Source organism: Meriones unguiculatus, chromosome 10 (genome assembly GCF_030254825.1).
Source record: "Meriones unguiculatus strain TT.TT164.6M chromosome 10, Bangor_MerUng_6.1, whole genome shotgun sequence".
In the NCBI taxonomy this organism is placed as follows: domain Eukaryota; kingdom Metazoa; phylum Chordata; class Mammalia; order Rodentia; family Muridae; genus Meriones; species Meriones unguiculatus.
The window spans coordinates 5,364,098-5,389,848 of NC_083358.1; the positions used below are offsets into that span (position 1 = coordinate 5,364,098).

The 25,751-nt window shown below is 45.1% G+C and overlaps 1 protein-coding gene across 4 annotated transcripts in view; it reads left to right on the plus strand.

Moving 5' to 3' along the window:
• Positions 1 to 8,291: 8,291 nt before the first annotated feature.
• Positions 8,292 to 25,751, plus strand: part of Ankrd11 (ankyrin repeat domain containing 11) — a 166,612-nt gene continuing 149,152 nt past the window's right edge. For 3 of the 4 annotated variants that reach the window (XM_060391828.1, XM_021631194.2, XM_021631195.2), the window contains exon 1: positions 8,293 to 8,580. The gene's annotated coding sequence lies outside the window, so the exon portion shown is untranslated. Of the gene's footprint in view, positions 8,581 to 25,751 lie in introns of all 4 variants that reach the window. The other variant, XM_021631196.2, reaches the window with a different exon arrangement.

A 25,751-nucleotide genomic window follows, 5' to 3' on the forward strand; every position in this document is an offset into this window, starting at 1 on the left:
GGCCTCTCTGGTCGCTCTCAGTGAAGGCTTGACACTGCAGTGTGTAGCCATTGCTCTCCGTCCTTGCTGCATACCCATGTTCAGAAAAAAATGCATGCCTGGGGACAGCAGCACTCGTCTTCCTGAGGGTGAAGGTCCTAGGCCATTGGGGCTTGTGATCAAGATCATAGCTTGTTACTGGCTATCTTGTCCCATATCCTTGTTTTGGTCACTACAGGTTTTCAACAAATCAAGGGCAAACCTGCTGTTGTAGGGTTCTCCATAAGCCACACCTGAACTTTGAATTTATGACGAATGAGTCTCAGCCTTTTCTGCCAGTAGGTTCACCTTTGTACCCTCTGTCTGCTGGGAATTTCCAGAGCTCTGTCTCCAGGAGACCACTGGTTCCTTCTGGTGCTTAGAAATGCAGAACAAAATAGACCAGATCAAAAAAAGCAAGGGCTTAAGTTGTGGAGGGATGGGAGAGAACCAGAACTTCTGTTGGTCCCCAGGTAAAGATTAAAGACAAAGGAAGAAACAGTAGCTGGGGATTGTGAGGCTGATTGTTTTCTGGACTTGGCTACAGGCCTCAAACTGATTATGGGGAATGAAGGGAGGGAAAAGCAGGCTTTCTGAGAGACAACATGGAGATGGCTCCATGGGAGATTTACTAGGGACTGCTCTTTGAGAGACAAGACACCAAGTACAAAAACAAGGCTTAGCAAGCCTCCGTTATCCTGAGGGAAGAAAGAAACCAAACTAGGCTGAGTTAGGAAAGCCTGCCTACCTGGAAGACTGCGAGCGACTCCGAAGATGAGGCCACGACATGGGTGTCAGAAAAGACTTCAGAGAGAAGGAAAATGTTAAAAATGTGTGGGTGGGCAGGGCATTTAGGTCAGTTGATAGAGTGCCGGGCAGTGGGGCAGTGGTAGTGCAAGCTGTTAAGCCCAGCATTTGGGAAGCAGAGGCAGGCGGATCTCTGAGTTCTAGGTCAGCCTAGTCTACAGAGTGAGTGCCAGGACAGCCAGGGCTACACAGAGAAACCCTGTCTTGAAAATCAAACAAGCAAACAAATAAACAAAAGACTGTGGGTTCACTGTCTAACACTCTGCATCATTGGCAGTGATGGCCACACATATACTCCCAACAGTGAGGCGGTGAATGCAGCAGGATCAGAAGTTCAAGGTCATCTACTGTATAAGCTAGTATGGGACACATGCTGCCAGGCCTTAGTTTGAGTCCTGGGATTCACATGATAGAAGCAGAGAACCAACTCCGGAAAGGTGTCAGCTGACTGTTTCTAGAGCACATGGCACAGATACTCATGCCCACATAAATAAAACTGTGGGGGCTCTGTAGACCTTAGTTATGCAGCAGGTACTCGGTGTTCATGGACCCTTGGCTTCTGTCTGCAACACACACACAGTTTATATGCTATGACAGGGTAGCAAATCTCCTCGCTGGTGCAGAACAGGCTTTGTAGTCAAAGATGACCTTGAACTTGTAACCCTGCTGCTTCTGCTTCCAAGTGGGATGATTACAGGAGAGCTTGGCCCTGCTTAGTTTATGCAGTGCTGGGGACTGAGCCCGGGCTCTGTGCATGCTAGTCAACCTACATCCCCAGCCCAAAGCTTACTACTAGTTTTATTTAATTTTTAGCTTTATTTGTATTACTTTAAATTGTGTGGATGTTTATGTCTCTATAGGTAGACATGTGCACGAGAGAGTGTGCAGCTGTTGGTGGAGGCCGCAGGCCCCAGGTCCCCTGGAGTTGGAGTTATAGACGGTTGTGAGCTGAGAACTGATCTCAGGTCTGCAGCATATACCATTTCTCCAGCTCCGACTCTTTCTTTCTCTTTCTTTCCTTCCTTTCTGTCTCTCTCTTCTGATAGTGTCTTGGCGTGTAGACCAGTCTGGCCTGGAATTCACTATGTAGTTCAGGCTGGCCTTGGAGACTCAAGCAATCATCCCACTTCGGCTTCTCAAGCACTGAAATTACAGGCAAGAGTCAGTAAGCTGGCCATCCAAGTCAGTTTCCAATGTATTATTTTGGTTGCTTCTTGACCAGACTTAAGAAAGCCCAAAGGTGGACCAGTAGACAAAAGGATGCTGTGACAGGGAGTGAGGGAACTTGCCACCTGTGTTAAGAAAAGTATGCAGGTGGGGCTGGAGAGATGGCTCAGCGGTTAAGAACACCATCTATTCTTCTAGAGGTCCTGAGTTCAATCCCCAGCAACCGTGTGGTGGCTCATAGCTAACTATGCTGAGATCTTATGGTCTCTCTTCTGCATGCTCACGTACATGCAGATAGGGCCTCAAATATGTAGAATAAATAAACCTAAATAAAAAAAAGTGTGCAGAGGAAGAAAGCTGGCTCTCCATAGGCTCCGGGAGGTGGCTGTGCCTGTCCCTTGCTGGGCTGCCTGTTCTAATCTGTATCCTCAGGAAATGACAAGGCCAGCTGAGGCTACCTTTGAACTATCTGCCGTGTGACATGAGGGTGAGCACCAGATTAGAGGCTTTGAGACAAGTGTCCAGTAGAGCTGGTGTGGAAGGACAACAAGCTGTAGAGGCTGCCAGCTGTGAATTTAAAAAATTTTGATATTGCTGGGTAGAGGTGTTGCATACTTTTGATCACAGTACTTGGAAGTTCAAGGCCAGCCTGATCTACAGAATGAGTTCCAGGATAGCCAGGGCTACATAGAGAAACTCTGTTTCAAATAAACCAAAAAAAAAAAAAATAAAAAAATAAAAAAAAATAAATTTACAAAATTTTAATGATTAATTTTTATTTTATGTGCATTGATGTTTTGCCTGTGTTTGTGTACAGGTGTCAGATCTCCTGGCACTGAAGTTTCAGACAGTTGTAAACAGCCATGTGGGTGCTGGGAATTGAACCCAGGTTTTCTGGAAGAGCAGCCAATACTTTTAACAGCTGAGCCATCTCTCTAGCCTCCCAAAATTAAAATTTCAATATTAATATTTTATTTATAGATAGGCATGATGGCTTAAGCCTTCAGTTTTAGCACTTTTGAGGCAAAGGCAAAAGCAGGCAGGTATCTGTGACTCCCAGGCTAGCAAGGGATACATAGTGAGAGTCTGCCTCAAAGTTTTATTATAAAGCTTTTTGTTGATGTACAAAGAATAAATCCCCTAAGTAGGCATGATTCCACATGTCTAATCTAAGCATTTGGGAGGTGGGAGGCTGGAGGATCAGGTTCAAGGCCAGCCTTAGGTACATTGAAGAGTTTCAGAAGGCTGGAGAGATGTTTCAACTGTTCAAAGGGCTTTGCTGAAGGTCTTTGAATCATGAGGACAAGAGTTTGGATTTCAGCATTCATGTTACAAACAAGAGGGCAACAGGTCCAACTAAAAAGAGAATGGGGCTTTCTGATTTCTAAGCAAGCTGAGAAAACCCAAGCCCCAGGTTCAGAGTGAGAGAGACCCCCCTTCATAGGAATAGACAGTGAACAACAAACAGGGTACAGGAGGACACCTGGTGCCCTTTTCTGACACCACCCCCTTTTTTTGAGATAGGCCAGAGTGATGGGATTAAAGGCATATGCCAGCACTGCCTGGTCCTTTTCTGCCCTTTTAATTCCTAGGCGCAGGGACCAGCACAGGTATACATACGCACATACATACTCTCTCTCACAAATAAATAGGTACATTTATTAATTTTTATTTTATGTGTATGGGTGTTTTGCCTTCATGTCTGTGCACCACAGTGCATGCCTGATGCCCACAGAAGCCAGGAGAGGGCATCAGATCGCCTGGAAGTAGAGTTACAAATTTTTGTTGTGGCAATAAATCCTTTATTTTAAAACAGAGTTCCAGGGAACGGCAAATGGTTCATAGGCAGGGGGTTTGCGGCATAAGCTGGATGGCCTGATCCCTGGAACCTACGTGAAGATAGGAGAAAAACAAAGCTGGTATCTGACATGTTCCATGGCAGTGTTTTGCTTTGTGGTTCTGGGGATGAACCCAAGCCTCTGCATCGCAGGTACTGAGCAGGTTCTAACCCCTTCTTGTTTTACGTTTCATTGAACTTGCTATTTAAGGCAATCCTATATGAAGTTACTTGTTCATAACCAGAATAGACAGGCTATATCAAGTCCCACAGTTGATGTTTACAGTGTATCTATATGGGTGTTGGGGATGGGGAGGGGCTGAAGCATGTCAGGCAGGGATCACATTACTCTCCTGAAGCAAGAACCTGTCTAATTGAAAGATGACTGAGTCAGTCAAAACTTAAACTTAGTTTGGCGCTGGTGGCCCATGCCTTTAATCCTGGTACTCAAGACAGGGTTTCTCTGTGTAGAGCTGGCTGTCTTGGAACTCACTCTGTAGACCAGGCTGGCCTTGAACTCAGAGATTTACCTGCCTTTGCCTCCTTTGTGCTGGAATTAAAAGTGTGTGACACCACCACTGGCCTCACATAGCCTTACAAATAACAAAAAAAAAAAAGCATCTTTTGGGGCTCCCTCAAGCTGATAGGGATACAGAAAAAAAAACATGGGGTTCAGTTTTAAGTGCTGGGGCATGGTTTGGTAACACTAGGCTTGGCTGGAGATGAGTCTTGCTTTATTCCGCAGCTCTTCTTCTTGTGGTACAGGAGGGCAAAGTGCCACAGCATTGTGGGAACGAGGGAGCAAAACCTGTAATCATTTATTGTGTAATGAGCTTGAGTTCCTGACTCTAATGCTACGAATGCTGGTGAGCTGGGTCTCTGTGAGGGCTGATGCTGTCAGCATGCCACATGGCCACAGTGTAGGTGGAAGGGAGGGAAGTCACCAGAACATCGCCTGCTCCTTGCACTTTGCCACTTGTGTGGAAGAGGAAGCAGTGTCACCAAGTGTCCAGAAGTTCAAGATGGGCCCTGAGGGAACCTCCCAGTTAAATGCTGTGGGTATGGTACCTGGGGAAGGTGCCTCTGTGTAGGGATAGAGCTAAGTGGACACATGCTTCTGTCCCTGGGAAAGGGTGGTCTGCCCTTCCCTGACACTGGGGCCTCAGTTTTCACTCCTACTGCCACAAAATCTGCTCCCTGCAGCCTTTTTTTTTTTTTTTTGTCCCAGGGAACAGAGATACACTGAAATGTAAGGGCTTGCTGAGTTCATGGCTGGGAACAAAGTCTGGTAAAGAAAAGTGAAAAGCCCTGTGGAATGAATCCAAGGCTCTGGGTTGGGCTATGTTTTAATTACCAAAAAACAAAAAAACCCAAAAACAACAAAGCACGTGTATGATGGGAGTGTGGTCCCTGTGCCATAGCACATATAAAGATAAGGGAACAACTTTCAGTTCTTGCCTTTCATCTGTTTAGGCAGGGTCTCTTGTTTCTATGTAATCCTGACTAGCAGGCCCAGGCCACATCTGCCATAGGGGTGCTGAGATTATAATGGAATGCCACCCTATCTGGCTTTAAAATTCTATCTATCAGACAGAGGCACAAGCTTCAACACATGGCTTTGTGCATCTTAGGCAAGCACATTATCAACTGAGCTCTATCTTCAGTCCCCTTTTTTGTTTTCTTTTGAGAGTATCTCAGGTAGCTGAGGCTGGTCTTGAGCTCCTAATCCCTTTAGCCTGCTAGTGCTAGACCACAGGTGTGTACCACAACGCCTGACACCAAAGCCACTTTGCTTTTTTTGAGACAGGGTTTCTCTGTGTAGCTGTCTTGGACTCACTTTGTAGACCAGGCTGGTCTTAAACTCACAAGAGATCTGCCTGCCTCTGCCTCCTGAGTGCTGGGATCAAAGGCGTGTGCCAGTAAGCCTGGCTTCTTTTAAATTTTAAAAAAGTTTTATGTGTGTACACCATGTTACATACCTGGTGCCCAAGGAGGCTGAAGTAGGTGTTGGATCTTAAGTTATAGACTGCTGTGAGCCACCATGTGGGTGCTGGGAACCTGGGTCCTCCGGAAGAACAGAAAGTGCTCCTAACCTCTGAGCCATCTCTCTAGCTCACTTTCTTCTTAAAAACAATTATTTATGGGCTGGGAAGGTAGGTAAAGCACACGTCTGTGATTCCCTGAACCACACTTAAGTTCGAGGGAGAGAACACCACGAAGTGGCCCTGACTTCCCCTCACACAATACACACTCCTGCAAACATACTTGTTTTATGTAGACACTCATGGACTTCACAGGTTTCACATCCTCTTCTCCCCATGTTCTTGTGAAATGGGTACCATTTGTTGTTCCCATTTACCCAGGAAAACAGCTGAAGGTTTGAGAAACAAAGTGTCCATGGTTACATCTGTTTATCAGAGCTGGGGTTTTATCCTAGCATAGCCTCTTAAGGGGAAGGTCATCTCTAAGGTCCCATCTACTTTGGAATTCGCAATTCCATGATTTCATAATTTGTGCTCAGAAAAGACTTTATTTGCACATTGTCAGTAAAATACAGTACAAAACAAAAACAAAGAACTCAAACCATCTACAGAACTATTCCAGGACAGCCAGGGCAACATAGAGAAACCTTGTCTCAAAAAAACCAAAACAACAACAACAAACCAAAATAGCAAGCACAACTTTGATTACAAAACTTTTCTGGTTTATAAATACACAGAAACACTTAAGTAGGACACAGACTGGACTTTTGGGTACTTAAACATTTTTTAGTAGATTTTATATGTGGATAGGTGTTCTGTCTATACATACATATGTGTACCAGTGTATATCTGGAGAGACCCTAGAAGGTGTTGGATTTTCTACAACAGGAGTTAAGGATGATGGGAATAGAACCCAGATTTCACTGGAAAACCTTACGTTCACTTGTAAGTTAAGAGCACTCACTGGAAAAGCAGCCAGTGAGTGCTCTTAACTTACAAGTCATCTCCCCAGCCTCCACAATTTTTTTCCCCCTACAGGTTTCTCTCCGTAGCCTTGGTTGGCCTCGAACTCACATTGATGTGCCTGTCTTTGCCTCCCTGAGTACTGGGATTCTTACATGCGTTCGTCACCGCGCCCGGCTGCCTCCAACTACTTTTTAAAAAAGGATTTATGTGTATTCTATGTGCATGAATATTCCACACGTGTGTGAGTTCCTGAAAAGTTCGAAAAGGACGTCAGATCTTGGGGAGTTGGGAGTTCCGGGTGATGTGAAGCTGTTCAAGGTGGGCGCTGAGAAACAAAGCTAGTCGCGCTCTTAATGTTGAGCCATCTCTCCAGCTCCGCTTGCTTGTTATTTTATATTGAACCAGGCTCACTTTGTAGCCCTAGCTGGCTTGGAACTCAGAGATCCAGCCTGCCTCTGGCTGAGTGTTGGGATTAAAAGCGTATACCACCACACTCGACTTGCCACGATTACTTTATGCATCTTCTGAGACGTTTCATGGAACTCAGACTGGTCTTGAACTCGAAATGTACGCAACAACGTACCTTGAGCTCCGGATCCCCATGCCTCAGTCACTGCAGCGCTGCGATTATAGCCCCGTGGTTTGAAATTTTTAGCTAGTTTACAAACCAAATCACTACATAAATCCTCGTTAAACCTTTCCGCGTGCCGTAGACTCAAACATTTAGGCACATGACTCTACGACTTCGCTACCTAACTCGGAGTTTGGTTTTTCACGAATCCTTGCGGTGAAGTTTCTTGAGGTGGGGGAGGGAGGCGGTCGAAGCGCAGGGTCTAAGGAAACGCCAGGGCAGTTTCCTGGGCTCCAACATCGCGGCTGCTAGAGTGGCTCTCGGGGCTCAGAGAGAAACCAAGAACAAATCCAGGATTTCCAGGAAAAGACCGGAGCGCGGGCCGAGCCGCGTTTCCCCGCACCCACCCAGCTACTTCAAGAGCCTCCTGCCGGCTGGAGCCACGTTTCCTCGAAGCTCCCCCAAGACTCGCAGGTAACATACCAACCGCGAGCGGCTACGCAAGGCCGGCCGGGACGGCGCGTAACCCTCCGGCTCCTCAACAACAGGCTTGTTTTCAGACCGCGTCTCATCACTTCCGGCACCGGGCCTAGCCAATCGTCGCAGCCCGTGGCGCAAGACCCACCCTCCTGGCAGGGAGAACAGCCAATCTCGTTGCCCTTTCCGCCTGGGTCGGGCTGCGCGAGGCACAGTCTCGGCCAATCTGCCCGGGACGGCCTCCTAGTCCCGCCTCGTGCCTGTTACGGAAGCCGTCGGGCCGCCCGCGCCCTTTCACCCCGGCATCGCATTTCCTCTCCGACGTGACGTGAGCGGCCCCTGCCGCTCAGCGGGGCGGGCCAATGGCGGTGGCGGATACGGCGAACCAATGGGCGGGAGCCTCTCATGCGGCCGGCGCCCGCCGCAGCCACCGCTGGGTCCTGGAGCCAGAGGCCGCCCGCTACAGAGCGCGATGGACCGAGGGCCTCAGCCGGGGAGGCGCCGCGGCGGAGTCCGCGGCCAAACGCCCCCGCAGTAGCGCCCGCGCGAGCGCCGCGGCTCCGCGTGAGCTTCCGCGCGCCGAGGGCGGGCTTGCACCCCGCCGGCCCCGCACTCTCCGCAGCCGCACCGTCCGCGCGCCGACGCCGCCTTCCCGCCCGGGCCGCGCGGCCCGGGAAACGCGGCCGCGGGCTGCATGGGCAGCGCCCGCGCCCCGCCGCCGTTCCGCCGCGGAGCCGCGTCGCCCTCGGAGCCGGGTGAGAGGCGCGGAGGAGCCGGGGGTGGTGGTCGGTGCGGGCGTCGGGCGTTCCCGCGGCCTTGCGGCCTGCAGGCCTCCTCCGCTGCCCGGCGCCGCGGGTGCCCCCGGGGCGGGCCGGGCGCCGCGAGAGGCCGGTCGGCGGGCCGCGGGGGTCCTGCGAGCGGCCCTGAGGGGCCGAGGGCGGGCTCGGAGGCCAGCCTCGGGGCGCCCCGGGGGTCGGGCGGCCGGGAGGCGCCGCGGAAGGGCTCCGGGGCGGGCCGCGGAGGCCGTGAGGACCGAGGGCGGGTCGAGGGCGGGCCTCGGCCGAGGGGCGACGGCGGGTTGGTGGGTCCCAGGTCGCTGCGAGGCCGCCGGCGGGCTCCCGGGGGTCCCTGGGGTCTGCGGTGGCGCGGGCCGCCGACCTCCGACCCTCGGGAGGGGCGCCGTCGCCGGGCGGGTGGTAGTTGTTATTCCCAGCGTCCCTATTATTATCGTGTTTTGAAATGGGAGCAGGCGGCCCTCGGGCTGCGAGCCGAGCCGGAGGGGGCGGGCGAGCCGGGGACCTGGAGCTGTGGGGTGCGGAGGCGCGCAGGCCCGAGCGGGGGCAGGAATGCGGGGCGGCGGGGGGCGTCTGGGGGAGGGGAAGGCGGGACTGGGGGCGAGTGGGAGAAAAGCGGTGTAGGCGACGGCTGCAGGAGCAGCCCTTGGCCCCAAGGAACAATGTGAGACGTTGCCTGAAATGTTAATTTCCGTTCCTCATTTCATCATCCCCTGGCAAGGCGGTAGCTGCGTGTGTGTGTGTGTGTGTGTGTGTGTGTGTGCGCGCGCGCGCGCGCGCGTGTGTGTATACGTGTGTGCAGGGTTGGTCCTGCCACATGGATCCAGCCCCCTCCAGACGGATGTGCGGTTCAGTTTCTATGTATGTGGCTTGGTGCGGAGTCTCATTTTTTCGTGAGGCCTTGTCTTTACCTGGTGCTCCAGTAGGGCTTTCTGTTTTTAGTACGTTTCTGGAAAGCCAGCCTAGCATAACCGCTTACAGCGGTTTTGGAAGTCTGCTGAAGGTTAAGCTGCTCCTCAGCAAGGCTGTATGCTCTGAAATCTAGTTATATGTGTATAGTGCTCATGTTTCATAGTAGTTTCTGCAGTCACGGGAAGTTTTACACCCACTTAGGAGAACTGGGTGGTTTTACAAATTTTCCGGTAGAAAAATTAGGTTTTGTGCTTATTTGTTGAGCTTTCCGTGGTCCTTTGAACACTATCCCTAACATTCCATTCAACTGAATAAAAGCGCACAATTAATTGTTGAATGTAAAATCTTTCTTAGGCTAGTGAGTCTTCTATGAGGGATGAGGAGACATAATTCAGCAGAACATGTAGGTGATATGGGTTGTGGAAAACGCAATCGAAACTGTTACTGGTGTGTGTGATCCTACTCAGTGGTATTAACGTGGATGGTTCCATGTCAAGAGTCTCCGAGAATAGTACTTGTTGCCCCGAGACCTTTATTTCTTATTTTGAACATTGGCTGCTTTGAGGACCTAGAGTTCTGTTTGTGTCTTTTGAAATGATTGCAAATACTCCTATGTCACTTTGCAGCTATACTTAAAACTGGAAAATGCCTTGCTTAACTTTGATTGTGACCCTTGAATTGGATCTCCATATAGCTGTTGTTTCCTCCCCCACACTCCATTCAGCTGTTGTTCTCCTTTCTGTAGTTTCACGCTTAAGAGCAGGATCTCATGTGATAGGCTGGCCATCCTGAATGGAATGGGATGGGAGGGAACAAAGGCCAAGTTGCTGTGACATTTTCTCTTCTTTGTGCTTGCCTCTTGCATTCCTTGAAAAGCAACCCAAAAGATACTGCTCAATTTGACTTCAACTTGGTTCTTTCAGGAGTGCTTTTCTTTCCCTCTGTTTCTCTTCTTGTGGTAAACGATATACAGCAATATTTACCAGAAGTTCTCTAGAGTGTCCCCTAGTTTTGAATACATTTACAGTTTTAAGTTTCTCCCAGCCTTCGAACTTGCCTTTTTCTGTTAAATATTTTTCTCTTGACTAGCCATGTTAATCATGCTGCACTATCAGAGCCTTCCATCTCGCTAAACCAGATGGGCTACTGATGACTAGTGGCTGTCATGTTAGCTATAATTACAGTGTTGATTCAGTGACAAGAAGAACTTTCTACAAATAGAGTTAAAGAAACTGCTGTATGTATGTAAGAATATTTTTCTAGAAGCTTTGTGTGTGTGCCTTGGATACCTAAGTGGGTTTGACATACTAAAATCATGTTCATCAAGTATAAGAGGAGGATTATTTTGCATATTGGCAGTGAGCCCATCATCAATTAAATAACGTAATTAGAAAGCGTCAGTAAATGCTGGTTCAGAGAATAATCTGCATTTGTTGCCAAAATAAGTGTTTTGATCTGTCCATTACCCCATGTAAGTCCCTTCATCCTTCAAATGGTAAGTGTAATGGATGAGCTTCTCTTAATAGCAAGATGTTTGCTAGATAATAGGTGAAAATGATGATGCATTGCATGTCTGACCGCATGCTGTGACAGTTTATTACTGCTGTTTAGGCAGTGCTGAGACTGAACATGGCTCTTGTGATAACTTTAAACAAAAATCGAATGAACTCAAATAACTAGGAGTTATTGTCTTGAAATGTTTTCAGTATGCGTTCTCATTTGAATTTCAAATGGAATTTCTGTCCAATTCAGCCTTCTCAGTTTTGTCTTAAAGCTATATGAAAGAGGGTGTCAGTCCTCAGCTCCGGAACTCAGGCAGTTGGATAATTGGCATGGAAAACCTTTTTAAGCTTAGGAAATGATCTGCTTTAATGACTACTTCATTAATTCCTATAGATATTTTTATTCTTAAGTGGCTTGTTTGTTTGGTTGATATTTGTGGTATCTCTTAAGCTAGACTAGAATTCAGCTTTGTAGTTAATGTCTGTTTTTGCTATTCTGTGTTTTTAAAATTATAATTTAATTATTCTGTCCAATTTTTCTTGTAGTTCATTTTTAAACACACAGAAAACATTTATTTTTTTCCTGACAGTCTCAAGTAGCCCACACTGGCCTTAAACAACTTATGTAGCAGAAGATAACCTTGGAATTCTGATCCCCCCCACACCTATTGCTAGGAAATTATGGGTATGTGCTACCACCCAGGGCTCCCTGAACGATGGACAAGAGCTCTACGAGTTAGCTACATACTCAACCCCTCAAACAGTATTTTTAAAAATATGATAGAACTACAGATTCTATTTTTATGATAAGCATCAAAATGATTATTATGAGCAGGTATATGCTTTTGGGCTGGGGTTAGGAGAATTAAGAGTTCAAGGTCATGGTTGGTTCCATAGCATGTTACAGGCTAGCCTGAAGTACTATAGATTTTGTCTCAGAAAACCCAAACTAGGGCTAGTGAGATGGCCCAGTCGGTAAAGTGCTTGCTGCCAAGCCTGGTGACCCATCCTGTGTTAGAAATAACTGATTCCCTTAAGTTCCTTGGTTTTTGCATGCATTCAGTGGCACAGGCCCACAAAATAGATACACATTCAAAAAAACCGAGACCACCCAAACCCTTAACTCCGCCCCCCCCAAACAAAACCCAGCAACAACAAAAAAGATACAACCTGCTCTGACCTGATTGATTGATTGGTTTTTTGAGACAGGGTTTCTCTGTGTAGCCTTGGCTGTAACCTGGATTCAATTTTTGATTGGTTTTTTTGAGACAGGGTTTCTCTGTGTAGCCTTGGCTGTAACCTGGATTCAATTTGTAGACCAGGCTGGTCTCCAACTCACAGAGATAGGCTTGCCTCTGCCTTTCTGAATGCTGGGATTACAGGTGTGGGCCACTGCTCCCAGCTCCCAACTCTTTCTATGACAAGATTCTGTTGAGATTCTTGGTACATGCTAGCTAGGTACTATGGCCTCTAGATTGGACCTCATGTCCTTTACTTGGCCTTTGGCTTTCTGATGTGCTTGTCTGCTGATAAGTAGCATGGATTAGATTCTCATAGTACTACCTATTGTGTTTTAGTTCAGTGTTATTCTCTTCTCTTAACAAGACATCTTCTTTCTGTCTTTTTTTTTAAGTAAAAATGATGTATTTATTTTATGTGCTTAGTGTTTTGCTTGTATGTATGTATGTCTGTGTGAGAATGTCAGATTCCCTGGAACTGACTCGAGACAGTTGTGAGCTGCCGTGTGAGTGGTGGGAATTGAACCCTGATCCTCTGGAAGACCAGATAGTGCTCTTCACTGATGAGCCATATCTCCAGTCCCTTTTCTTTTTGTTTAAAGACAAGGTCTCAAGTATATTCATATGGTATTAACTGTAGCAGAGAATGACCCTTGAATTTCTGATCTTCCTACTTCCGGGGTCACTGGTATACATTGCCACACCCTGTTTATTCCATGCTGGAGACTGAGCCCAGGGCTGGTTGCAAGCTGTGGAAGCAGTTTCCTGGTTGGGCTGAATCCCTATGTCCTCCCATTCTACCCCCATCCTCTCTCTCTCTCTCTCTCTTAAAGACAGGGTCTGTCCTTCTCCCCTAACAGGGTTTCATTTATTTATTTTTGTAGTAGCCAAGGATCCTTGAATTCTGGCTCATTCTGTCTCTGCTATCCAAGTAGTGAGATACTAGGTCTGGTTGTTACTGAAATTTCTTAAACAGAACTCTTGAGGAAAGCGTTCTGCTCACTTTGTTGTAACCACATAGAACTTAACACAAATAAAATTTATCAGTTATGTAATATTTGGTTCGATGTGTTTTCCCTGTCTTTTTCCCCACTCCAAAAATGAAGTTGTATGTGTTAATGAAACTAGGCAATGATTTCACTGGTAACATTGGCCCACCCCTGGGTGTTACAGGAGATAACAGAATTAGTTCAAAAAGTAGTGAACCTGTTTAAAGCAGCAGTTCTCAGTTTGTGGGTTACGACCCTTTTGGAGGTTGGTTTCACAGGGGTTGTTTAAAGACCATTGGAAAACACAGATTTTTTTTTTAACATTACAATTCATAACAGTAGCAAAATTACAGTTACGAAGTATCAACAAAAAACAATTTTATGGGAGCCGGGTGTGATGGTGTATGCCATTAATTCCAACACTTGGGAGGCAGAGGCAGGTGGATCTCTGAGTTTAGTTTGAGGCCAATTTGGTCTATAGAGTGAGTCCAGGACAGCCATAGCTTTGTTACACAGACAAACTCTGTCTCAAAAAACCAAAAAAAGAAAAAAAAATATGGTTGGGGGATCACCTCAACATGAGGAGCTGTCTTACAGGGTCAACATTAAGATTGAGAACCACTGCGTGGAAGTATACGAATAAGACAGGGGGAATTGATTGGCTGGGAATTCTACTATGTGCTTTTCAGCTGCTTCCCCATTTGTCTTCATACACATTTGCCTTTGTAGTTTAGCTGAAGGTGTAGGGCATGGCTTTTACAATTGGTATAGAATAAGAGAAAGATGATGAAGGTGAAGGTTAACTTTTTGTGGGAAGAAAATGCTTTCTGTGAAAAAAAAATTAGTAGGACTTTCTGGCCAAAGGAAAAATCGACAAGCAGTTTCTACTCTTAATTTCCACACCCTTCCTGTGTGGTCCCAGTGTTGTGGCTTGGTGGAGGCCAGACTGTGTGTGTGAAGTTTGCTGTTGCTGCTCAGGGAAAGGAAGTGTTTACCTGTGGTGAGCACCTTCTCCCTAAAGGCACTATGAACAGTGGCTTACTGTCGTAGTGGGGGCCTGTCAGAGGTTTAGCATTTTATAGAATAAGCTCTTTGGGCCCTGCGTGGTGTTAAGCACCTTTAGTCTCAGTAGGAGAATATTTGAGTTCCAGGCCAGCCCAGGCTACAGAGTCATAGGCCATCCAGACCTACCCAGTGAGGCCCTAATTCAGTACAAGCAAGTGCACAAATAACTGCTCTCCCTGAAGCTTTTTGGAGAGAACTATATCAAAGCAGAGTTTCATGTTTTTGTTTTCCCTTGTAGGCTCAGTTTTTTTCTTTTTTGAGACTAGGTCTCATGTAGCTCAGGGTGGCCTCTGGCTCCTCATTCTCTAGCTCTGGAATGTTGGAATTACAGGTGTACTCTGTCATGTAGAGCCTTAAGTTAGTTTGTGTGTATGTGTTTGTCTGTTTCTCCATATATGTGTGTATGCACACACATATAATTAAATAATCTATTTTTATTATCTGTATATGCATGTTTTGTCTGCATATATGTTTTCCTGCCATTACTGGGCTCATGGCAGTCTGAAGAAGGTGTCATGTATATCTTCAGGAACTTAAGTCACGGACAGTTGTAAACTACCATTTGGGCACTGGGAACTGAACTTGAGTTTTTTGCTAAGAGCAGCATATGTTCTTAACTGAGCCATTATTTCTGCCCCAGGCTCATAGTCTTCTATTTTCTAAATTTTAAAATAGGGACCGGGTGCTGGGATGTATCTCTGTAGCACATCACCCTGCCGTACCTGTCACCCAGCTACCCAGCCCATCTATCCTTTCTATGTATCTATCTGAGACGGGTTCTCTATGTAGTAGTCAGGCTGACCTTGAACTGACTCCATAGATCAGGCTGGGCTCAAACTCAAGAGACCCACCTGCTGCCGCCTCCTGAGCTGGGATTAAAGGTGTGCACCATCACTACCCTGTAGCAAGTTTTTCTGTTTTTATTATTTAAGATCTTGTTTCTGTGTAATTAGGCTGATCTCAGACTTGTGATTGTCTTGCCTCAGCTCTCTGAAGGCTTGAATTACAGATATGTACTAAAACATTAGGCGGTTTGTTTGTTTTTGAAAAGAATATTATGTTTGAGAGTTCTTGGTTTTGGTAAGTGGGCTGGGTTTGTTTGGTTTAATCATGGAGTAGGAGGGGACAGTTGGCTCTGGTTTGAGCCATTTAGACGCAGTTCTGGATTTGATAAATCCAGTTCTATAGCTGACCCTGTGAGTAAAGAATTAAGTGGGTTTTTAGTATGAAAACAGATCTGTGAGCTTGTTCAGAGGCTGAAAATCTTGTTAACAGTCAAGGCAGTTTGGTGACTCTACTCTTCTAAGCTTCAGGTTGTGGTGCTCTAGGATAGAGAACTATTTGGGGACAGGTGGTGTTGCAAAGGCATTGCCTTCACCGGCTGCGTTAGGCCAAGCCTTAAGCTTTTAGTCATGTCCTGGCATCATTGTAGTAAATTTCCACTTGTAAAGCCATCATGTACACAAGAAAAATTTGGATTTTTATTTAAGAAAACAAACATTTTGACATTTAGGTTTTTTTTTTTTTTAAATTTATTTTTTTAGACAGGGTTTCTCTATATAGCCCTGGTTGTCCTGAAACTCACTCTGTAGACCAGGCTGGCTTCAAACTCAGATTCACCTGTCTCTGCTTCCTGAGTGCTGGGATTAAAGGTGTGTGCCACCCACCTGGCTCATTGAGATTTTTTTTTTTTTTTTTATTTCAAGGTTAAGTAAGATTGCACAAAAGATTTCCCCTCATTCCTTACTTAAATTTGAAAAATGGTCTTGGGTTGAGGAGTATAGCTTAGTGTAGCTTGTCTGGTCTTTATGGCTATGTGCTCCATCCTCTGTACTCCCTCCTGCAGTGCTCGTTTTTAAAGCTCTGTTTGGGGTGTTTAGGCTTCTACCTCTTTTCCACCAATCCCCAACCCTAGATAGGAGAGAGAGAGGTTAGTGGGGAGAGGGAACATAGACGCCTTTCTCCCAGCTGTTTAGGGTTGAGGGGTCTTTGGGGGATCTATCAATTTCAGTCCACAGCGGATGCAGCCAGCAGTCTCCTCCAGGCCCCTGCACCCCAAAGGTGCTTCTCTGTCTGTCTGCTCCAAACTGCCACATGAACAGCATGCCACGCCACACTTTCTGGGCTCTCAAATTTATATCTGGGCTGCAGGTGCAGGCCTTACCAGCTGGCAAAAGCCACGCCCCACACGAGACAGTTAATCAGCTGTGGACAAACTAAAGCCCAAACTAAAATCCTACACTTGTAATTAAAACGAGCATATTCACATAACTGAGGTTACAAAGAAACCTAAAACTTTCATTACACCTTTCTTTCTCCCAAAAAGTGATGTTAGAATAGGGTTATGGTGAAATTTAATTTGTAAATGTTTAATAACTGTGATACTGATTTTTATCTAAAACATAGCGAACATCTGTTTTTGTTTTTGTTTTTTTCCCTAAAGCAGAAAGAGAAATACTGAGGAACTTTACTTCTTATTCTTAAATTATTAATACTTGGGCTGGAGAGATGGTTAAGAGCATTGGCTTCGCATACAGAGAACTCACGTTCCTTTCCCAGCATCCACATGATGGCTTACAAGCATCCATAACTGCAGTGACAGGCGGTTGGATGCCCTCTTGCCTTGGAGGTCACCACATTAAATACTTGCAGGCAAGCCACTCTCATACACAAAAAAATAAATATGAATTTATTTAAAGAACAGTTATGCTGGGAGGTAGAGGCAGGTGCATCTCTGAGTTTGAAGCCAGCCTGGTCTAGAGTGACTTGCAGAGAAACCCTGTCTCACTGCCACTTTACTCACAAAAAAGAGTTGCTAGTTTTCCATTACCTTTCTGAGTATAGCCGAGGGTCTTGTGCACACTGCATGAGTGCGCTACCACTGAGTTGCGCTACCAGCCCTTTTCACTGTGTCTAATGTGGTTTTTACATCCTGTAGAACAGGAAATAAAAGACGGAAAAAAAATCCCCAAAGCAACACTTTTGAAAGAATTAACTTAAAAAATTATCGCTGGAGGTAAAAACACCAGCTGTTCTGGCAGAGGACCCATGTTTGATTCGCAGCACCTACGTTGTGGCTCACAGCTGTCTGTAACTCCAGTTCAAGGGGATCTGATGCTCTTTGGTCTCTCCACAGATGTGTGTCAAGGCATCAGGCACACACTAGGTGTGCACAGACTTACATGCAGGCAAAACAGTCATATATAAAGATTTCTTTATGTATATGGGTGTTTTGTCTGCATGTACATTTACACACCAGAAGAGGGTATCAGATCTCATGAGACTACAGTTATATACAGTTGTGGTGTCTATCTACAGTACCCAATGGATACTGGGAATTGAATTCAGAACCTCTGGAAAAATAGCTAGTGCTCTTAAATGTGTAAGAAGTCACTAAAACTGGCCAGCTAAAGGATGTGCAGAACAGGAAAAAACCTTTCTGGTTGGTTACATAGAAGAAACTTGAACTTTTAGGAGCCTGAAAAATATATTGACAGCTTGCATTGTTATTACTCTGTACCCTTTCTGATTTTGTGAGGATTGTATGTTTATTCCCCTGAGCCCCCCTTTTTTGGTGTGTTTGTTGGGGGGAGTGGTTTGAGACTGGGTCTTACTGGCCTGGAACTTGCAGTGTGGCCTTGAACTCACTGGCTCCCTCTGTCTTATGCCCTTTAGAGCTTAATAAATGTACTAGTGGTATGCTTTTTGTTTGTTTTTGGTGGTTCTGGGCCACCAATTTTTAATTATATGTATATGATGTGTAATTAATAGTGGTTGTGAAACATCTTACATGGATGCTGGGATTACAGTATATGTTCTTTTTAATTTTTTGAGACAGGTTTTTTTTTCTTATCTGTCTCTCTATCTTTGGTTGAACTCTGGGCATGGTAGGTAAGCATTTTACCCCTGATCTACATCTCCTAGCCCTCTAGTTCTTCCTCTTTCCGTTTTATTTGTATTTTGAAGCATTGTCTCTATGTATCCCAGACTGGCTTCGAAAACTGCAATTGTAAATGGCCTTGAAATCCTTGATCCTCAGCCTACCCTGACTTCATAGACATTCACTGCCATAACTAGTTTATGCAGTACTGGGAATTGAACCCAGGACATCATGCCTGCTAGGAAAACACTTGGCTAACTGACCAACTAAGTTACAGCTCAGCCCCATGTAAACTTTTTTTTCTGAGACAGGCTCTTTTACCATAGCTCTGGCTGTCCTGGAACTCACTATGTAGGCCATGCTGAAACTCCTAGAGAAGGAACAAGGGTTTATTTATTTTATCTGGTTCCAGAAATGGTACCATGATGGCAGCTAAGGCACTAATGGCATGACTGCACTGCAGCAGGGAGCAGACAGTCCATACACTGTAAGGAGAGAGATGGAAAAACAGGAAGTGAGTGGCTGAGTTTGTAGATTCTGACAGTCTGTCTCTAGTGACATACTTCCTTCAGCAAGGTTAGATCTGCTAAAGGTTCCATAGCCTTCCCAAACAGCATTTCCGACTTGTAGTGTCAATTTTGGAATTTTATTTTAAACATAAAGGCATTTAAAGGTGGTGCACGCCTGTAATCCCAGCACTCAGGGAGGCAGAGGCTGGTGGATCTAGCTCTGTGAGTTTAAGGCCAGCCTGGTCTACAAAGTGAGTTCAGGATAGCCAAGGCTACACAGAGACCCTGTCTCTAAAAACCAAGAAAACCAAAACAAACAAGCAAAAAACAAAACCAAAACCAAACCACTCACATAAATGCCATGGGAATATGTTTCCATTTTAATTCCAGGTGTGGGATATGGGGCTGCTCCACAGCAGCTGACTGTGATTTGCCTCGTGCTTTAGGAGTGATGTGATTTTGCCAGCTTCAGATAGCTTCTGCAGTTGTGTGACATTTGGAATTCTGGGGACTTTTCAGAGGATATATAAATGCTGAGAGCCCCAACAGGCAAAGTTGGTGGTTCAGGGTGGTTTGTTAAGTAGTTGTGTGTAAAGAAGAAATTAGATATCCTGACTTTGAAGATTAAACTTGATGCTCCTAATCATCAGGAAGTAGTCTAATGATAATGGCCCCCCTTTCCAACTCCTAGCTTTATTCAGGGATTTCCCTTTCCTCTTTATCCTTTTCCCCCCTCTCTTATCTAGTTTTAGGGGGCTGAAAGGGGGGAGAAAAGGGATGGAGAAAGGTAGAAGAAAGAACCCACAAAGTACCATAAGCCACCTACACTGAGAACTACGTGTTTAAATTCATGCACCTATGAAAAACATTGCTCATTTAAACCCCCACAAGGTCTGTTTCAATGGTTTGATAGTGAAAATGTCTCGTTAGAATATACTCATTTCTGCCAGATGGTTTCTAGTCCTCCATCCTAAAAGCCAGCAGTAGCATATCTGTAGCACTGATCTCTGTCCTCTTTCCCTTTATTACTATGTGTATTTGTGTGAGGTGTGTGAGGTGAGGTCAGAGTTGAGTCATTTCTGTCCTAGTGTAGGTTCTGGGGAATCAGCTAAGGTCATCAGGCTTGTGTGAGCCTTTCACTGACCTTTGATTTTGGACCTAGCTGGATACTCCATGGTCTTCCTCTACAACGGACAAGTGACCTTAATTTCTTTTAGAGCAGTAACTAGATGCTATTTGTTTTGTGCCTACCGTATGTTACACCTCACTGTGCTTGTAGATGCTTGGCATATAGGCTTGGATAGCTCTGGTCTCCTGTGATTTACATTCTGGAGGGAGAATGGGGCAGCTCACTTCAGAAGAGGAAACAGGATTATTCAGGAAAGTGACAGGTGGAGGTCAGAGAAGCCTCAAAGTTGGCAGACAGGGCCTCACATGTATTTTAGCAGAAGTTTTAATATTAGGAATTATTATTTGTGTCCAAGACAGTAGGAAGGGAATTAGAAACTTTTTCTATTTGCCCTGAAAAAGTTTTAATAAGTCAGTACAAAAAAGTAAGCCAAGACAGTAGAGAGCGAGGGCTTTGGGTAGTTGCAGAATCTGGAGGCCCTATAAAGGAAGAGTAGAGTCCCTGTGTGTTCAGACCCTGGGTGAATTCACCTTGGGTTTGCTTTTGTTTTCTGCCTCCTGTATTTTCTTTCTGTTCATGTCAGTACATAGGTAATTAATATTTGCTGGAAAGAGATTGGTCTTTGAAGGTCTGCTTTTCAAAAAGTTTGTATGAGCCTGAGAAAATGTTAATATCTGGCAGGACATAGTATTTTCTCTAAGAAACCTTTAATACATTTACTCTAGATCAGATTTAATAGTTAGCATTCTTTAGTTACCTCATGTCAGTAGGAGGTAGTTCTACTCTGATTGTGAACTTTGCCCTGTTGTCACCTTTGTGCAGGGCTAAAGTGAGAGTCTGTAGTTTAGGAGTCTGGTTGGTGGGTGACCTGAGTCTTGCTTAGCATAATTGCAGGTGAAGAAATAAAAGAGAACAGAAATACAAGGAAGGGAAGATCTGAGAGGATTGGACACCTGAAAGCATGAGCAGTATTGAAACATTGGGTAATACTGAATCCTGTATTTGCTATGTTCTTTCTGATTTCTCTTAGCACCAAAAGGCAGCACTTTATGGCTCTGATATGTCGGATGACTAGAGTTGCTTTTGGGGTTTTGGGCATCGATAAGAGTTCTTTTGAGATACCTCTCACTATGTAGCCTTAGCTGGTCTGGAACTTGCTATGTAGACCAGGCTGTCCTCTAACTCATATGTATCCACCCTTTTCTGCCTCCCAAGTGCTGGAATTGAAAGGTTAAGTGCCAGCTCCCTCTATGTCCAGCCATGTCAGAGTTTTGAAACAGCTCTGTGGTTCACAAGCACAGTGAGCACCGCTGATACTCAGGTGACAGGCAGAGCCAGGATGGTTTAGTTCCTAGGCTGCTGGGAGGGTAGGAACAGCATGTCCATTTTTATTTTATCAAGACAGGGTTTTCTTTTCTTTTCTTTTTTTTCAAGACAGGGTTTCTCTGTGTAGCCCTGGCTGTCGTGGATTCACTTTGTGGACTAGGCTGGCCTGGAACTCACAGCAGTTTGCCTGCCTCTGCTTCCTGAGTGCTGGGATTACAGGTGTGTGCCACTGTGCTCTACTTGCTTTCTCTTTAAAAAAAAATTTATTTATTTATTTATTTATTTATTTAGTTTTTTTTTTTTTTTAAAGACAGTTTCCACTGTAACTCTGACTGCCCTGGAAACCAGGCTTGCATGGAACTCAGAGGTCTGTCTGCCTGTTTCTGTCTCCAAGATGCTGAGATTAAAGATGGAAGTACTTTGCCCAGCTAGCAGTGTATATTTTATTTTAAAAATAAAACATTTATTTTGCCTCATGGTTATGAAGGCTTTTTCTGCACATATGAATGTGCAAGTGTGTGTGCTTGTTGTCCAGGGAGGTCAGAAAAGGGCGTTGGGTCCCATGGTACTGGAGTTAGGGGTGGTTGTAAGCCCCTCGTGGGTGCTTAAACGGAACTTAGTAGTAGCAAGTGTTAGCTAGTGAACTATTTCAAACTGTAAATTTTTTTTCTGTAATATTCCATGTTATACTTTATGGAAAGTAAATGTGGCAGCTTGACATTGCTGCAGGATTCCAGGTGCTCTTGAAGGGGCTGTGGGGTGCACTCAGGTCTTTATTTTTATGTAAAGCCTTTCTTCTCGGAACTGTCCCTTTGTCAACCTGGTTGCTTTTTTTTCAGAGAGAGTTTGCTTTTTGCTGTTTATGTCCCTGTCACAGCTGCTACTCTAGTGCTGCTGCCTTACTCTCCTGACTGGACTGGATTTAGAAACTCCTGAGTCCTGTTGGGGACAAGGTGGTGGTTGCCCTTGTGAAACAAGAGCCTTGATAAAGTGGGAATGGACAAAGGAAGGGCCCCCGGAGGCAAGCTGTCCTGCTTGGCCTTTTTTTTGCCTGGCCCAGGCAAGGCTGGCTCATTTTTCTTGCTCAAGACTGCTTTTGAGGGCTATGTTTTCAGTGAGGGAAACTAAATAAAAAATGTGTTGAGACAAGCCGGCTTATGAAAGCTGTTTGAAGTGTTTGTAGCTGGGGCTGAAGTCAGTCCTTCCTGGGCTGATGTGATGAAAGGAGTGACCTGCTTTATCCTCAGACTCTGAGGCCAGAGTTGTCTAAGGCCTGAAAAATTATGGGACATTAAATGAGAGATTCAGGGAGCTGGATGTTTAATACTGTCCTACCAAGCTTTAATTTTGAAAAAGGAACCTCTTACTGGGGGAAACTCAAAGGTAGGTTGTGGTTGTGAAATGGGAGTGGTGAGATTAGTAGCAGCTGGAATAATGTATTGTTACTATGTTTCCTTTGCAAATAGGCCAGCATTTGGCTGTTACTTCCAGCTCACATTTACATTAGAAGTGACTTATCCAAGCTGGGTATAATGGTTATGCTGCACCTACTACCTGCTTTATTATTGAGCTACAAACAACCTCAGCCTTTTATTTTGAATTAGGGTCTTCTCTGCTAAAATGCCCAGGGAGACCATGAACTTCTGAACCATAGGCCTACACTAACACAACTAGCCTGATACTGATTTCTGTTCCTGAGTAGATTTAATTATTTTTGCTTGCTTGTTTGTTTATTGGTTTTTTTTTCGAGACAGGGTTTCTCTGTGTAGCCTTGGCTGTCCTGGAACTCCTTTTGTAGACTTAGGCTGGCGTGGAACTCCACATGCCTTGCCACCTGAGTGCTGGGATTAAAGTTGACAAACTGAATTTGTGCAGAGTCTTCAGGGCTGATTAATCTAGGGAAATAACTTTAGGTCTTTTATAATTATCTTCAGCTATTTTATTTTATTTTTTTTAAAGATTTATTTATTTATTATATATACAGTGTTCTGTCTGCATGTACACCTGCATGTCAGAAGAGGGTATCAGGTCTCGATTATAGATGGTTGTGAGCCACCATGTGGTTGCTGGGAACTGACCTCTGGAAGAGCAGCCAATGCTCTTAACCTCTGAGCCATCTCTTCAGCCAGTTTTATTTTTTATTTATTTTATTTTTTGGTTTATCTGTGTAATAGCCCTGGCTTTCCTGGACTAGGTTTGTAGACCAGGCTGGCCTCAAACTCACGAAGCTCCTGCCTGCCTCTGCCCACAAAGTGATGAGATTAAAGGCATGTACCATCATGCCTTTATTATAAGTGTTATTATAACTTGTTCCTAAGCTTTGAGATATTTTTATATCTGACCTCATTGACCTTATTTTACAGTAGGCAGATCTCCCTGTATTAATGTTCTAGTGCTGTTACCTTTTTTCTGAGTGAATTACCTGTCACTCCAAGACTGGTTTTCAGGGGACTTGGCAGCGATGAGGCTGCTGCAGCCCTGGGAACAAAGGGGACCCACTGGGACCCCCACTGTACATATAATTAGCAAAGGCTGTATGGCCGTTTGGTGTTTAAATAACTGATAGTCCAGAGAACTTGTGTATAGCCTCATTCTTAAATCTTTTTAACATTCAAGATTTCATTCTGTTGAGTACCAGCTTGTTGGCACATAATCTCATTCCAGGGCTTGAGAGCTTGAGTAAGGAGAATTGGGAATTCTAGACCAGCTTGGGCTGAAGAATGGGACTTTTTTTTTTTTATTCCTTTGTTTGAATAGATTGAACAAAGTAATTGATTTTAGATGTATTTATTTTATTTTCTGGGGATAAGTGTTTTGCCTCCATTTCTGTATGTGCACCACATGTGTACCTGGTGCCTAAGGAAGTCAGATGAGAAAAGTGTGTCAGATCCCCTAGAGCAGATGGTGTTGAACCACCATAAGGATATAGACAGCCAAACCTAGATTCTCTGAAGAGCAACAAGTACTCTTAATATCTGGGCCACCTCTCTGATTCCTTTAGTTTATTTTTAATTAGTTTTTTTGTTTTGCTTTGTTTTTGGCCTCAAACTCAAAGATTTCCCTGCCTCTGCCTCTCTAGTGCTGGGATTAAAGGCACATCCCTTCACCCCAAGTAGTTATACTTTGAGACAGCATTGCAGAGTAACTCAGACTGGTCTTTCCTTATATTTCCCAAGTGCTTGAATTGCAGGAGCCTATCAGTATACCTGGTTAGGCGGTGTTGGAGACAGAATCTAGAGTTTCACCCTTGCTAGGTAAGAACTATCAGCTGAGCTATACGTAGTCCTCGTTTTTTGTTGTTTTCAGACAGTTTCACTTTGAAGTTAAGGCTTGCCTTGAACTCATTACATACTTCAGGCTGCCCTTAGGATTGTTCTAGTTCTCCTTACAGTTTCCCCAAATGCTGCATAATAGCAGTCATCCGCCATACCCTGCTGAAGCCCTTTCTGTTCAAAAACCAAAACCAAAACCAAGCAAAGTCTCGTATTGTTGAGATACATGCTTCTTTGATGTTAAGAGATAGGAGAGTAAGCACAAACAGTTGTTTATGTTAGGTCTAACATGGCTAACACAGCTAGAGACTGCAGTTGTAAGTGATGCCACCAGAATGGCAGAGAACTCCTTTATACCAGGGAAAGTTGGAAGGAATGTGGAGTGAAGAGCACTGGTTGTAGCCATCAGGGAGCAGCTTTGTGCCCTATTTTTGCAAGCAGAGCATTCAGGTTGTTTTGGGGCATCCTTTGATGTGATCTTTCTTATGGGAGTGTGGGCTAACCCAGGTGGGCTGAGGGTGGGGTGCAGTATCCCAAGTTTGATTCAGAGATGTCAGGGTCGTTAGAAAAGTTGGGTTTGTTTTCTTTGGACTAAAGTGCCCCCCCCCAAAAAAAGAAAAGTCTCCAACAGTATAGTTTTAGTTATCTTACAGTATTTTTCTATCTTTCCTTTTTTGTATTTAGGGTGTATGCTAGGATTATAGTTTATATGTGAATTCCTGTTTCTTTGAAGGCCACAGGAAGGCGATGGCCCTGCAATCTTAAGTTTAGGGAGACAGAGACAGGAAGATTGAGCGTTAGGGGCTATCCCAGTATACCTATCCAGATCCTGGTGACCTGTCACACAACCCCCAAGCCCACACCATTATGTTTCTCTCTCTGGTTTGCTCTGGCTGTCCATGAAGTACCTGCATGTGTGTTGCTTCTCATGTTCAGTAGCGGCTGTGTTTTGGCCTTTGTGGCTGCCCTTCCTCTTTTTGAGACAGGTTTTCATGTACCCCAGTCTAGTTTGGAACTTGATAATTTAATATGTAGTAGAGGTTGGCCTTGAACCTCCCAAGTGCTAAGATTAGAAGGAGGCGCTTCCATGCTCTGTTCTGTCTCCCTCCTTCCTTCTCCTGATTCTTTCGCTTCTGCCCTCTTTCTTGACTCTTCTCTGTTCCCTACCCCTTTCTTTCCTCATGGTTTTCCAGCTGTACTGAACTTGAGACAGTGGGCTCCTCTGCCTCCCCAGTGTTAGGTTTATTGGTGGGTGCCAACACACCTGGTTTGGCCCTTGTGTAGTATTGCTACTGCTTGCTTGCTTTTTA